This window comes from Rhinopithecus bieti, unplaced genomic scaffold (genome assembly GCF_001698545.2).
Source record: "Rhinopithecus bieti isolate Rb0 unplaced genomic scaffold, ASM169854v2 scaffold_3062, whole genome shotgun sequence".
In the NCBI taxonomy this organism is placed as follows: domain Eukaryota; kingdom Metazoa; phylum Chordata; class Mammalia; order Primates; family Cercopithecidae; genus Rhinopithecus; species Rhinopithecus bieti.
Genome location: NW_016804432.1, coordinates 2,389,005 through 2,402,616, shown reverse-complemented (window position 1 = coordinate 2,402,616; position 13,612 = coordinate 2,389,005). Strand labels below are relative to the sequence as shown.

General features: G+C 40.7%; 1 long non-coding RNA gene across 1 annotated transcript; it reads right to left on the bottom strand.

Moving 5' to 3' along the window:
- Positions 1 to 4,575: 4,575 nt before the first annotated feature.
- Positions 4,576 to 13,200, bottom strand: LOC108527124 (uncharacterized). Its single transcript, XR_001884697.1, has 3 exons — positions 13,165 to 13,200; positions 6,202 to 6,433; positions 4,576 to 4,786 (listed from the first exon to the last, which is right to left on the bottom strand). It is a non-coding gene; the product is annotated as an uncharacterized LOC108527124 (long non-coding RNA).
- Between the last annotated feature and the right edge of the window lie 412 nt (positions 13,201 to 13,612).

Below are 13,612 nucleotides of genomic sequence, written 5' to 3'. Positions count from 1 at the left end.
TAATCTATCAAAATGTAAGAGAATCAGAAAAGCAGGAAAATGTGACACATAATCAGAACATGTGTTGCTGGACCGTGCTCATCACCTTTGTTTTCCAGCACTGGAGGACTTGTGGAATCTTGACTCAGCTTGTCACTCCTCAGTGGTAACTGTTCTCTGCTGGCCCTCACAGAATCTTACTCTGCACATGCACAGCTTTATATTTGGCTAAAGACTTCAGGGAAATCCCTATGCAGGATTCTGTAGTTCCTTCTCTACACCACTTCTTATCCTCAGGCACTCTGCCCTACTTACTCTAGGCAACTCAGCATCCCTGAGGTCTTTCTGAACTTCACTTCTCCATTCTGCAGTCCAAAATGGGCCCTTGAGCAGAAATGTAGGGCCACCAGAGGGATCAACTCATGTGTTTCTCCTCTGTCAGGTTAGCAGCCTGTGCTGTTGTCTAAGATTCTTTGCTTGGTCAAACTTTCATCAGGCTCCTAAGGCTTCTGCTAAGCCCAGTTGTGCACTTCACTGTAAAAGCCAGTTGTAGCAAGAACCCTGCTTAGTTGGGTTAGCAAGAATCCCCACTTTTGATATCTGATCACCCTTGATATCTAATTGGGTTCCTCATCATCTATCATCCCAAAGGTGACATCTGATTAATCTGGCCTGACTTCAGCAACAATCCTGTTAGGTTGGTTGGTTTAGCCAGAATTCCCCTTACCTTTGATGTTTCCTCTTAGTAATTTTCTATCCACTGCCACCACTCTGCCCCTTGTCTATAAATTCCTTCTTGCCCATGCTATATTCACAGCTGAACCTAACCTCTTTCCCCTACTGCTAAATCCCATTGTACAGGTCCCTGTACCTTTTGAGATAGTCCTAAATAAAATCTGCCTTATTGTGCTTTAACAAGTATCATTTTTAAAATTTCTGTTTTTTTTTTTTTTTTTCTTTTCAGAAGACAGGGTCTTACTGTGTCACCAGGCTGGAGTGCAGTGGCATGATCATAGCTCACTGCAGCCTCAAATTCCTGGGCTCAAGTGATTCTCCCATCTTAGCCTCCCAAGTAGCTAGGACTACAGGAGGGTACCATAAGCCCAGCTAATATTTTTATTTATTTTTATTTTTTGTAGAGATGGAGTCTCACTATTTGCCCAGACTGATCTCAAACTCCTGGCTTCAAGCAATCCTCCTGCCCTAGTCTCCTAAAGTGCTGGGATTATAGGAGTGAGTCACTGCACCTTGCCTCATTGAATAATTTTTTCTTTATCATGTATAATGACTGAAAGGAGCTGCCTTCTGTCTTTTGTCCAGTTTTAAAGTTGTTTACAGTGAGAGGAGCGCTAGCCCACACCTGTTACTATATCACGTTTGGAAGCAGAAGTCAGTTACCTTTAAATTAGAGATGAGGAAACTGAGGAAATGAAAGGTTAAGCAACTTGCCCCAAATCACACAGCTGTTTACATGTGATGGAGCTTGAATTCAAACCTAGGCAATCTGTCTTTAGAGATGCGCACTTAATTATTGTACTGTACAGCTTCTTAGAAAAATGGCTTTATATATGCATGTAAAATGTTTTGTCCAGTGTCAGGTAACATAGTCAATCCTTAATAAAGTCTAGCTAAATTATTCTTTAAAATCCTAAAGCTCAGTATGAATTTGTTCCTAGCCCAGTGTTTCAAAGCAAAAGATGATTAATAGGACACAAGCACCATCAAGTGAGTTGATATTCCTTATTAACACTAATTTGTATTACCATCCTACTATTAGCAAATAAAAACAAAGCATTTGCTTAAGTCCTTTATTAAGTGCATGAACAAAATATTAAATCCTTAGCCTGCTTTCTTTTGCCATTAACACTACCTTTCTTAACTAGAAATATAAGATAAAATGAATAAAATAAACCAAGCAATCAGGCATAGGTACTATCAGTTTCTGAATTTCAAATAAATCCTGTGCAGTAACACACCCATCTGGCCATAATGGAGATTGCACCAGAATGAAAGCACAAGCTCATAAATAAAAATGTAAACATTTGCAATAGAACCCAGCATTTAGTATACTATCTAATTCTTAATCTACCATCTAAACGAGCGCCAATCGTTCATCTTATTTTAAAACATTATAACTGGAGACATCTGTGAGTCCAAGCCTTTCTTTGGTTTTAGCTCATACGCTTGAAAACAGTTTCTCTCTGTCTTCTGCCTTTTTTTTTTTTTTTTTGGTGAGATATATGTAAATATTTTTCAAACCTCTATTGTATCTATTAGAATGGAATGCTATAAACATGTGGCAGCTATCCATTCATTCAGATTAGCATAGATAGAAAAACTAGTTTATTCAGGTCTTCTCTCCACAATGTCCCACTCTTGCCTCAGCCCAAGCAGTGAAGCAAAAAACCCCACATATTCCAATCCATCTACTACTTTGCCCTCTCTAATGTTCAAATTGACTGAATAGCTATCAGATCTCCACTACACACTGTTCTCTGCAGATCGCCTTTTTGATAAGTCTTGACCTAAAAAAATTAAGGGAAATGAAGAAATCAGAAAATGATAAATTAATTACAAGAAATGTAAGACTTGGCTTGTTATTATCGTCTCCTTTTTGATATCAGCTGTGTTTGTGGCAGAACGCCATCGTGATCCGCTATCTCAGTATATTGTCAAGCTAGTAATTCTGAATATGTTGTCAAGCTTGTAAAATGTTCTGAGTAGACCACATCTTCAGTAATTTCCACAAGTTCACAATTTTTCAGGTAAAGGTATAATGTATTGCCTTAAAAGAAATTCATTTTTTCAATGTAGTAAGAGCTGCTGCTTAGTTATAATACTCTGAAACTTTCATGAAACTATCCTTTTTAGAACTCATATTACAATATGGGCTCTTTCATGTTTTTTAGCTTCTTTGGACCTTGAGATGCAGTGTTATTCTAGATGCAGCATTACTCACAGTGGACGTTGTCCTCAAATTAGCATAATTTCTATTTCATTTCCTACATATTGTTTTGGATAATGTTGAAATAAATCTTTTGAAAATGCAAATATTTTTTGTCATTGCAGCACATACACCGTCTACAGAAACTTTGTCTTAGTTTGTTTAGTGTTGCTATAAAGAAATACCAGAGACTGGGTATTTTATATTATTTGGCTCCTGATTTTAGATGGCTGGAAAGTTCAAGATTGGGCTTCTGCATCTGGTGATGGTCTCAGGCTGCTTCCACTCATGCAAAGGTAAAGGGAAGCTGGTGTGTGCAGAGATCATTTGCAAGAGAGGAAGCAGGGGTTAGGGAGAGGTGCCAGGGTCTTTTTAACAACCAACTCTTTTAGGATTTAATAGCGAGAACTCACTCACACTTAAGGGAAGGCATTAATCTATTCATATGGGATTCGCCCCCATGATCCAAACACCTTCCACTAGGCCCCACCTTCCAACACCACCACACTGGGAATCAAATTTTAACATGAGATTTGCAGGAGAAGGGACAAACAAACCATATCCAAACCATAGCAACCCTGCCAAAAATAAAAAGCAAAGAAAAAACTGGCTACAAACTCATAATTTGTCCTATCTCTAGAAATTCTAATAGATTTTCTAATCTAAAGGCAAAAGATACATGATCTGAAGAGAATCCAGGGTATCTCAAATGCTGGCTTGTAATTTTATATATCTTAAATTACGTGATTTATATGATATTCTTAACATCTTTTCTCACTAAACTATAACTCCATATCTCAGGTGGGACTCTCAGGGAGCAGACTCAGGAGACAGTGGGCAGCAGGTTTATTAGGGAATGCTTTCGTGATCATCATCCGTGGAAGGAATGGGAAGAAATGAGGATTGGGTGGAAGGAGGACTTGGGTTGTGATACAGTGTCAACAGTATTCTCAGCTGACCCCATGGGAAACTTTGAAGCTGTTTGGCCCTTTGGTGTCCCATATTGGAGCAAGAAGGTCAGGGAACTCAAAGATGGGGGTGACCTTGGATGCAGTGACACTCTCAGCTGGTCTCAGTGACTTACCTGGTGATAAAACTCAGCCCTGAATCCTCAGAGGCTCAGAGTCCCTGGTCCCCATAATCTTTTTAGGCTGATAATGGCTGCTACACTGTCCATTTACAATAAAAATTGGGCAAGAGCATACCAAGAGGTGCATCCATGCACTACTTGGGTACCAACATTTTCCTCCTTCCTCCAACTGTGTAACCATAGTCCTCCTCTTTATGATAAGATCCATTATCCCTACTAGGGATGTGACTCCTCTTTTTGCCTGCTACTCTTGGTGCAAGGAACCTGAGGTACCTAGTCAGCAGATGTAGCTCATAGTTCAATGAGATTAATGAGTCTCTTCTTGGGTCTCACTGAACAGCAAACTGCATCTGCTGGTGGAGGTGTTTCACCTTTAGGAAGCAGGACCTCTAAATGACAGGGCCCAGTGTTGTGGAGCCAGGAAGCGCAATTTCCCCCAAGAGAATCACTGGGAATGATAGAAAGCAGGGCCATTCCTGCTTCTAAACCTTGATTCCTGGACCCATGTATTCTACCTATTGAGAACACAGCCCTACAGACAGACCATTAAAGTGTACATTTCTTCTTAAAGGATGGTGTTTGTATTATGTATGCCTTCAACAAGTTATTTAATTATTCTATCAGGCCAGAGGCTTCTGGGTGATGCAGCATGTAATAATATGACAAGCAGAGGCTGTGGTCATTTGCCCACAATCTTTCCTCCTTTGCTGTAAAACAGGTCCCATGAGGTAGTTCAAACACTCTGAAAGCCCTCCGTGATGCTGGCTGATGCCCTGCAGATAGAAAAGAAGAATCATGGAAAATATGTGTCTATTCCTGTCAAAATGAGTCACTGCCTCTTGTTAGGATCATTATTGTAAGTCAGCTTGCCACCAAGTGGCTGATTGGTCTTCTTGAGGAATAGGCACTCAGTATTGCAGCATTGGTCTCTGTTGTTAGCAGGCTGAAAATTTAGTAGTGACTGTAACAAATCAGCCTCAGTGTATAGGCGCCCATCCTGTTAGGTCTATTAGCTTCCAATCCTGCCACAGTAGTTATTCCAATGCCAGATACTGGGTGTTATTAACTGGCCAAGTCCTGATACTGACTTGGTTGTTCAGGGCCTTTTCTATTATGGATAGTTGGTGGTATAGATCAAATGCAGTACAAAGCTCCTAACACTTTGTGCCCACTCTCATGTGCCCAATCCACCATTTTTATCTCAAATCTCTTTGTTCCCAATTGTTTAGTCTCTCTGTTTTCAGGACCCTGATCCTATGACCAAGCCAGTTGTCACCGCCCATGTATATTCTAACCTTGAGACCCTTTCTACACAAATGGACGGCAAAGTACACTACTCAAAGGTCTGCCCTTTTGGGAGGATTTTCCCTTGTCACTGACTTTCAGGGCCACCCCTGAGTGGCACAGTAACATAGCCACCATCTGTTTTGTTTGCCAAAATATACCCATTTGTGAGTCAAATTCATGCATTTTCCTCTTTCATCATCTGGTCATATGGGATCAGTGGCAATAAATGTAAGCCAAGGGAGAGACACTGGTGCAACAGTGGTAGAGACATGGGAGTCTAGGCTGCTTGCTAATGTAACATACTGTACCGTCTGCCTATGTTTGTGTTCTACATGTATAGAACCCAGCTCATGATCATTGGTCTTGGCTTCATGGCCACTTGGCATCCCTTTGTCAGGTGCTATATCTCTATAAAAGCCCAGTAGCACATCAGTAGCTGTTTGTTGAAAGGTGTTTACTTCTCTGCTACAGATAGCATGGCCAGACTCTTGGGTCTGCATTGTGATTTTTCCCATTAGGACTTCTCATAAACTCCATACAGAATCTTTTCCTACATATCTAATACAACACCATCTGCTGGGTGGTATGGCACAAGTGGTAAAACTGCCACCTGGACCTGCTTCAGAGCCCTTTTCTGCTCTGGGTCCCACTTGAAATTGGAAGCCTTTTATGTCATCCAGTGTATAGGTAACAGCAAGTATTTCCTGCTATGGAATATGCTGCCTCTAGAACCCATAGAAACCTATCATTCTTCTATGCTTCCTTCTTTATGGTGAGAGGTACAAAATGCAATAATTTATTGCTTATTTTGGAAGGGATATCTTGGCATACCCTGGACTGTGGACCCACCAGAGAGCCACCAGTGGAAGACCCTTGAATCTTTGTAGGGTTTATCTCTCACCTTCGGAGTATATGTGCCGTAGCTCCAATATATTATCTACTTCTTGCTCTTCTGGCCCAATTAACATGGTATAATTGATGTAGTGGATCAGTGATGTTCTGCAAGATGCCCAGCTGGTCTTGGTCCTTCAGACTATATTACAATAAAAGCTGGGAGAGTTAACATGCTTCTAAGAAGATTATACGTGTTCACTATTGTCTGATCCAAGGCAATGTGTTTCTGATCCTCTTTTCTAATAGAGATAGAAAGGATGCATTTGTCAGATCAACAGCTGCATATTGTATACGTGGTGCCATGTTGTGATTTCTACTTTTTTGCATCTGTTGAGACTTGTTTGAAATATGGTCTGTTCTGGAGAATGAGAAAAGAATGTGTATTCTGGGCTGGGCACAGTGGCTCACGCCTGTAATCTCAGCACTTTGGGAGGCTGAGGTGGGTGGATCATCTGAGGTCAGGAGTTCAAGACCAGCCTGACCAACATGGAGAAACCCCATCTCTACTAAAAATTCGAAAATTAACCGGGCATGGTGGTGCATGCCTGTAATCCCCGCTACTTGGGAGGCTGAGTCAGGAGAATTGCTTGAACCCGGGAGACAGAGGTTGTGGTGAACTGAGATGACACCATTGCACTCTGTAGCTGTTGAGTGAAATATTCTGTAAATGTCAGTTAGGCCTATTTGATCTAGTATGTAGTTTAACTCCAATGTTTCTTTGTTGATTTTCTGTCTGGATGATTTATCTGTTACTGAGAATGGGTTGTTGAAGTCCCCTAATATTACAGTATTGCGGTTTATCTCTTCCTTTAGATCTATTAATGTTTGCTTTATATAATTGAGTGCTCCAGTGTTGGGTGCATAGATATATAAATTATTATATCCTCTTGCTGAATGGACTCTTTTGTCATTATATAGTGACCTTTTTCTGTTTTTTTAGTCTTTGACTCGTAGTCCATTTTATCTGATGTGAGTATAGTTACTCTTGATCTTTTTTGATTTCCACTTGCATAGATTTTTTTTTTCCATTCCTTCACTTTCCATCTATGTGTGTCATTACAGCGGAGGTGAGTTTCTTGTTAGCAGCATATAGTTTAGGGCTTGTTTTTTTTTTTTATCTGTTCAGCCATTTTATGTCTTTTAATTGGAGAATTTAGTCCCCTTACATTCAGTGTTATTATTGACAAGTAAGGACTTACTACTGTCATTTTGTGCTTGTTTTCTAATTCTTGTTTTATAATTCCTCTCTTCCTTTCTTATTGTCTTCCTTTGTGGTTAAGCGATTTTCTCTGGAATATGTTTTAATTTGTTGCTTTTCGTTTTAGTGTATCTATTATAGGTTTTACATTGTGGTTATCATGAGGCTTACATAAAACATAGATAAACCAAGTCATCTTAAAGAGATGATAACTTATCTTAGATTTAAAAAAAAAAAAAAAAAAACAACCTAAAAAAAAGCCTTTATACCTTAACTCCATCCCTTCTACATTTTGACTTTTGGTTGTCTCAATTTATGTATTTTTATATTGCTTATCTTTTAACAGGTTGCTGTAGCTGTTATTGTTTTTGGTAGATTTGTCTTTTGGTCTTCATACTAGAGTTATAAGTGGATTACACACCACAATTTCAGTATTGAAGTATTTGGGGATTGTCTTTGTACTTAATTTCATCAGTGGGTTTTATACCTTCAAATGTTTTTGTTTTTGCATATTAGTGCTTTTTTTTCTCTTTTGGATTGAAGAACTCCCTTTAGCATTTCTTTTAAGATGGGCCTCATGGTGGTGAATTCTCTCAGCTTTTGTTTATCTGGGAAAGACTTTATCTTGCTTTGATGGTTGAAGGATAGCTTTGCTGGATACAGTATTCTTGTGTGGCAGATTTTTTTTTTTCTTTCAACACTGAAAATTTCATCCCATTTGCTCCTGGCCTGTATGGTTTCTGTTGAGAAGTCTGTTGCCAGATGAATTGGAATTTGTATTATTTGCATCTTTTCTCTTGTTGCTTTTAGGACCCTTTCTTTGTCCTTGCCCTTAGAGAGTTTGACTGTGCTTCTCAAAGGGGTAGTCTTATCTGGGTCGAATTTGTTTAGTGTTCTCTGACCTTCATACCTGGATATTTATATCTTTCTCAAGTTTTGGAAAAATTTTTATTATTGCTTTGAATAAGCTTTCTACCCCTTGCTCTTGCTCAGTTTTTTCTTGAACACTAGCTATTCTTAGATTTGGTCTTTTGAGGTAATTTTCTATATCTTGTAGGTGATCTTCATTCTTTTTCATTCTTTTTTCTTTTCTGCCCTCTCACTGTGTAATTTCAAATGACCTGTCTTTGAGCTCACCGATTTTTTCTTCTCCTTGATCCATCCTGTGGTTGAAATCATCTAATTTTTTTTTTTTTTAGTTCAGCAAATATATTTCTCAGTAATGAGAATTTTGTTTTTTTTTTTTTAAGTATTTTAATCTGTTAAATTTCTCTGATAAACTTATAGATTGCTTGTCTGTGTTATCTTGGAGGTTACTGAGTTTCCTTAAAACTGCTATTTTGAATTCTTGGTCAGAGAGCTCACATATCACCATTTTCTTAGATTCAGACACTGGTTCCTTGCTTTGTTCATTTGGGGAGGTCATGGTTCCCTATTGCTGTTGTTTTTCTTGTGGATGTACGTCCATATCTTTGCACTGAAGGATTGTTTATTCCAGTCTTCTCTGTCTTGATTGTTTTGTTTTCTATTGGCGATGTTTGCTTAGAGATTCTTTGTGACTTACTGTTAAATGTCTTATTTTCCCACTAGATCACTGTCTCCTTTTTGGCACTTGATGGCACCTTACGCCCAGCTTTGCCTCCGCTTTAGAAACTCATCAGAGTGATGCCCTTCTCAAATGGGTGAGGTCCCAAAGGGGATATCCTGGCAGTGTGAAAGGCCAGCTAAAGCTTTGTGCCAAGAGGACCTGTGGAATGCATCTCCTACAGCTGTTGCTGCTGAGTAGCCACTCTGATCTGGCATCTTCTTTGGTCAAGTTCCAGAGCAGAGTTTCCAGGGCTGGGGATTGAAGTCCTGCCTCCTCCCTTTGTCTCTGGTTGTCCTTGGTAATGTTTTTCCCTCAGGTACTCATGATATTTCCCATGGGCTGAGTTGGGGACAGGTCTCCTTCCAGGGAATCCAAGACGGCAGGGAGGTGGGTTGTCTACCTTTTCTCACTTTTTCCATTGTAGAAACTGTGAGTTGGGGGAAGTTTTCCACACACTTGGTGCCAGACAGATTGTGGGGAGGGGCACCGCAGATATAAAAGTCTGATTCTCTTACCATCTGCTCAGAGTTATTTGACTTCTATGTCCCCAGGAATTGACTCATCCTCATATCTGAGTTCTGGGATATTGTTGGTGATCATCTCGGTGCTGTATATTTGTTTTTGGTTTTCTGGTGTGGAAATGAAGCCAGCTTGTGTCTACACTGCCATTTTTGAACCAGAAGTCCACCTGATGCCATGTGGGTCTGCTCTAACAAAGATGCCTATAGCTGTCTCTGTAGATACAATTGGAGCTACTACCTCATAAAGTTTGTGGTAGCCCACTATCTGATTTTGGGAGGGGCTAGACTGGTGAATTAAATGGAGATACAATGTGAACCATCCTTCCTGAATCTTTTAGATATTTTAGGATGGCATTAATTTCTGCCATTCCCTGAAATATTATTTTTTTGATTTACTATATTGGTATGGAGAAGAGGTCAACTTTTAAAGTTTCCACCTGGCCACCTGGCCTTTATCACTATGTTAGCTCTTACCATACACACCGAGAAACCTGGTGTCACTAATCAAGTCTATTTATCACAATTATATACTCAAGGACTAGGTGGGTCTGTGGATATATTGTGAGCCAGACTTGGGCCAGGACTCCCTAGGACTCGACCTCCATAACCCTTACTGTAATCAAGGGCATATAATGACTTTCAGTTCTGTGGTATCATTGTTAACTCAGACTCTGTGTCCAACAGATATCAAAATGTTGAGTATTCCCCTTTCACCACTGTATGATTTCCTGAGTAATGGCGATAAGTCCCTTTGGAGAAGGACTAGAGGAATCATTATTGTGCACACTTGTGGTATTACACAGTCCTTCCTCCTGGGGACCCAGATTCTTCTTTAGTTAATGGGCCTGGATCCAAAAACTGACTCAGGTCTGGAAATTGGGTAAGGGGTCGTGATTATTTTTTATTTTTATTTATTTATTTATTTTTGAGATAGAGTCTCCCTCTTTAGCCCAGGATGGAGTGCAGTGGCACAATCTCGACTCACGGCAACCTCTACCTCCTGGGTTCAAGCAATTCTTTTGCCTCAGCCTCCCGAGTAACTGGGATTACAGGCGCGCGTGCACCACCTTGCCCGGCTAATGTTTGTATTTTTAGTAGAGACAGGGTTTCACCATTTTGGCCAGGCTGATCTCCAACTACTGGCCTCAGGTGATCCGCCCTCCTTGGCCTTCCAAAGTACTGAAATTACAGACATGCGCCACTGCACCCAGCCAGTTTAACTTTCTTTTAATTGGCTTAGTTGCCAAGAGAGGAAGCTGGGGAGGATCCTGAGGAGTGTATGTTTTGTCCTTGGAGAGACAGCTCATTGTCTTTAAGCAAAACAGGGAGCATACTAGCCCTTATTAGAGAAGAGAGGGGCACTTCTGTAGCCTTAGAAGGTTCTCGAAACCTGAGGATTGAAGATTTTTCAGGTGCATCAACCCAGATGGTTTCATCCCTTGTGTCAGGGTTCCATTTTCTCCTAATCAGGGTCCTGACCACAGCACAGTAGACCTGCCTAGCTTGGGTCCTAACTTCTTTGGAGTTTTATTCTCATGATTAAGTCCTGGGCCTGGTCCTCAGCTTCCTCTCCTCATTGGCTTGAGGAGCTGAGAGTCTGATATTCTACAAGGGAGGTTTTCTGGCCCTCACACTGAGTTTTTGTTTGTTTTTGAGACAGGATCCTGCTTTGTCACTCAGGCTGAGAGTGCAGTGGCACAGGAAGCTACTGTAACCTTGAACTCCTGGACCCAAATTATCCTCTGGCCTCAGCCTCCTGAGTAACTAGGACAACAAATGTATGCCACTATGCCCTGCTGATTTTAAAAATTTTTTGTAGAGTTGGGCCTTGCTATGTTGCCCAAGCTGGTCTTGAATTCCTGGCCTCAAGCTATCCTCCCTTTTTGGTCTCCTGAGGCACTGGAATTACAAGCATGAGCCACTGCTCTTGATCCCACACTCAGCTTTTAATTACCAACTAATCACTCTCATTCTTTTATTTTGAGACAGGGTCTTACTCTGTAGCTCAAGCTGGAGTGCAGTAGTGCAAACATAGCTCACTGCAGCCTCAAACTCCTGGGGTCAGGTGATCTTCTTGCCTCACCCTCCGAAATAGCTAGGACTACAGCCACAAGCTACTGGGCATGGATAATTTTTTAAAAATTTGTAGAGATAGGGTCTTGCTATGTTGCTCAGGCTGGTCTCAAACTCCTGGCCTCAAAGGATCCTCCTGCCTCAGCCTCCCAAAGTGCTGGGATTACAAGTGTGAGCCACTATGCCTGGCCCATTCTCCTCCTTCTGTTATCTTTTTCCAAGGTATCGGTCTAGCTCAGTAATAACTCATCAGTTCCACTGTCCACACTGTTTCCCACCTGATCTTTGTGCCTGCCAGTGCATTTCTTTGCGTTGACATGCCATCTTAGTTCACCACTAGTGAGTTTTAACTGCACTATCAGGGTGTGCTAGTAGTTAACTTCTCCCTACCCCAGTGAGGAGAATCTCATCCTGTAAGTGAAAAGGCAAGATAAACGGCTCCAAAAGCCCACTGGAGCACCTACTTTCCTGCAACCCTTCTGGTAACAAGATCACAGATGCTCAGATGAAGATAAGTGGGTAGGAGATTTATTAAGGATTGCCACCTGTGGAAAGAAAGGAAGCTCCACGGGGTGGAGAAAGAATGTGGACTATGATGCAATCTCAAAGGCAGCTTTAGCTGACACTAAGGGGAACTCTGAAGCTAGGATGGTCTTTCAGATTGTCCTAATATGGGGCAATGGGACTAGTCTTTGCATGCAGCCTGGCCCAAGAAGGAAGTGTGACTTTAGATGAGGTGGCTTTCTTCAGTTAGAGGGCAATTCTACTGACAGTTGAGGGCTGTTGGGTGCACACTGCTAAGGTGAGAAAACAAAATCCTCTGTAGGGAAGGGGAACCTGCGTGGAATATCACAGCACACCCTGAGAGCAGGGGAGTGGCTCTTCATCAAATAACACAATATGGGCCAACATATTCCCAGAGGCTGCTGTAGTGCTGGGCACATTGTGCTCAATAACTTATTGAATTAGTATTATCGTCATATTGTACTACTGGTATCCTCATCTTTTAAAGTCACTTATCACTTAATGGATGCTCTTATGTGTTAGAACTGACACTATGAAGATGACTATGACACAATTACCTGTTGAGCCTATTTGGGAAATTAACCTATATTTAACAAGTTTGACTAATTAGATTGGTTAAGAGCCTTAGCAGAGGACTAAACAAAATGGTGTTAAAGAATACACCTGATGGTCCAAGAAAATCCCTAACTCTAGAAAATCTGGATAATCTGAGAGGCGACATTTGAACAGTGTAAGAATGCACTTTCCTCCAGAGCCAGAAGCAGGGAAAGCAGAGGCAGCAGCAATTTTATCTTCTGGGCACCTTATCCTCAGACCTCATTTTATCAGTACATATGGACTGTCTACAACCAAATGATATTATCCTTTTCATCAGCCTTATGAAACTTTCCCCCAATTTATCCAAGTCAGGATTTCAGTATGCAGAAGTCTAATGTCATCTCAGAGAGTTCATTGTGCCTCCCCCATATCCAAGACCATTTACTAAAACCTTAGTTCAATCTTTAAAGAGTCACAAGATCCTATTATGCCTAGCTTTTTTTCCAGTCTTTTAAGTCTATTCCTTACCTTGCCAAAAAAAGCACCTGTTTCTATGGTTTAACAAATGGAACTTAGAATATGGAACTATGGTAAGTGCTCTTTAGAATTGAAAGTAAGTTACATGTACTGGTTTTCCTTTATAGTTTGTTCTCAAAGAATTCCAGATATTTTTTTCCAGACAAAAATACCTGCTACATACTTCCTTCTGTATGAATACATGAGACCTACCTTCATTCATAAAGACCTACCTCTATGAAGCTTTCCCTGAGCTCCAAACACAGAGCTGAGACTTCCACCTAACTTAGAAAGCTAGTACAAGCCGGCACTGACAGATGGAAGACTTGAGATGTTACAAGATGATATATGGAAACTCTAAAGGTTAAAATCTGTTCATTAGACTTATTTCCTAACCTTTTCATCACTCATCACTTTGGAACATTCTTGCAACTAAACTGAATAAACTGGGAAGGGTTTT